Source organism: Cornus florida, unplaced genomic scaffold (assembly GCF_030987335.1).
Source record: "Cornus florida cultivar Cherokee Brave unplaced genomic scaffold, ASM3098733v1 CherokeeBrave_3.0.0_Hap2_Chr07, whole genome shotgun sequence".
Lineage (NCBI taxonomy): Eukaryota > Viridiplantae > Streptophyta > Magnoliopsida > Cornales > Cornaceae > Cornus > Cornus florida.
Window position 1 is genome coordinate 38,865,945 of NW_026775577.1, and position 2,360 is coordinate 38,868,304.

The window sequence follows — 2,360 nt, forward strand, 5'->3', positions numbered from 1 at the left end:
GATCTTGAGATGTGCCTCCACTTCTCTCTTTTCTTCTAACCTTAATCTCTAACTTTTCTAGAGAGAGAATATAAAATTATAATGTAAAAGTTAAATGATAAAAAGCTCTCTTACAAAATAGTTCAATTCCCTTTATATAAAAGGTGTTTTTCTTAGTCACTAAGTCAGAAATATAGCCCAAAAAAATCTAATCCCGTAACTATGTGGTAGGTAGAAATCGGCGCGCTTGGGAATTAGACAACTCACTGCCAGCACATTTTCAATCGATCAGACTTTTCTTCAATCAATCAGAGTTTGTTCGATCGATCCAACTCTGATCTATCTCACTTTTCTCAAATCTATTAGACTTTCCTCAGATCTATCCAGCTTGGCAGTTTTTCAGCATTAGTCTCCTTTTGCTCCAAATTCTCACAAAGACTTAGTTTGACTCCCAAAAGGCCTTAAGAAGACATTTTTAGCTCATTTTAACTTTATTGACCTAAAAAAGGAAATAACAAGAAATTATTCTAAAACGAGAAAATAAGATAGATAAAGGTTATAGAATACTCAAGCTTAAGAGGTTTAAAAGTGCACTTTTCAGCACTCATCAACATATATATGTCAATGGGATTGGTTGATGCAGGCATGAGGTTGTGGGCAGAGTGACTGAGATGGGTAGTAAGGTAGAGAAATTCAAAGTTAGGGACAAAGTTAGTGTTGCTTGTTTGGTTAGATCGTGCCACTTATGTGATAACTATGCTAAAGATCTTAAGAGCTACTGTTATAAATTTTTGTTCACTTGTAATTCAATATACTATGATGGAATAGTCACATATGGAGGTTACTCTGATATCATGGTTGCTGACGAGCACTTTGTGGTTCACTTGCCTGAAAGCCTGCCTCTTAATGCTGGTGCTCCTCTCCTGTGCGCAGGGTTTACAACTTACAGCCCTCTGAAATATTTTGGACTCGACAAGCCAGGTAAATATATGGGAATGGTAGGTTTAGGGGGTCTCGGCCATGTAGCTGTGAAGTTTGCAAAGGCTTTTGGGGTTAAGGTGATGGTGATCAGTGCATCCCCTAGCAAGAAAGAAAAAGCTATTGAAAAGCTAGGGGCTGATGCATTTTTGGTCAGCGATGACTTGGATCAGATGAAGGTATATATGCTTTTTTTTTATTTCTCTTGTAGGTACTACAACTTTACCGAAATTATTATATGTTACAATTTTTGTTTAGGAATGTATTTTTTTTTTTTTTTTCATAATTAGTTTTGGAATGTATATAGGCTGCTATGGGCATAATGGATAGTATCATTGATATTGTGTCTGCAACTCACCCTATGTTACCATTGATTGAACTGTTGAAGCTAGTCACACAGAACACTGGTTTTGGTCAGTGCACTCGAGAAACCACTAGAGCTACCGATGTTCCCTTTGCTTGTGGGTAAGTTTTTGACATCACTAATCTGTTCTAGCAATGTGAGAAGGAGGCAAGTTGTATTAAACATAACTTTGCATTTATGTTGCAATGCAGGGAGAAAGATTGTGGGGGGGAAGTAACATTGGGGGCTTGAAAGAGACGCAAGAAATGCTCGACTTTGCGGTGATGCGCAACATAACAGCTGATGTTGAGGTTATTCTAATGGACTATGTGAACATTGCTATAGAGCGTCTTTAAAAAGCTGATGTTAGATACCGCACTGTAACAAATACTGGTATTAGGGTGAAATTTTTAGCATGAAAATTAAATTTGTTGCAAAAGGCTGCAATTTGTGACAAATTCAAATTTTGTTGCCTAATATGTATTCTTTTGCAACAAACATGTAAATTTGTCGCCTAATGTGTAATGTCTTACAACAAATTATGGCCAAATGCACTATTTTAGGAAACAAATTCTGGATTTTGTCGCCAATTGTTAATTTTTTTGCGACAAATATCTTTTTTTTTTGTCTCAAATTGTGAATATTTTGCCAACAAAAATATTATTTGTGCCAAAAAATTATACATTTAGTGACGACTAATTTGTTGGAAAAAAATATTTTTTTTTGAGACAAAAGGTTTTGTTGTAAAAAGTTAATTTTTTGCAATAAATCACTTTTTTGTCTCAAATTGTGAATCTTTTGGCGACAAAAATATTATTTCTTCCAAAAGAGTTAACATTTAGTGACAAATAGTTTGTTACAAAAAAATACATTTTTAAAGATAACAGTTTTTGTCTCAAAAAGTTAATTTATTGCCACAAATCTCTTTTTTGTTTCAAATTGTGAATCTTTTGGCAACAAAAATATTATTTGTCCCAAAAGACTTAACATTTAGTGAGAAGTAGTTTGTTGCCAAAAAATACATTTTTTGGGAGAAAAGTTTTTATTGCAAAAAGTAAAT

General features: G+C 34.1%; 1 pseudogene; it reads left to right on the forward strand.

Moving 5' to 3' along the window:
* Positions 1–201: 201 nt before the first annotated feature.
* Positions 202–1,719, forward strand: LOC132316598 (probable mannitol dehydrogenase; annotated as a pseudogene).
* Positions 1,720–2,360: the final 641 nt, after the last annotated feature.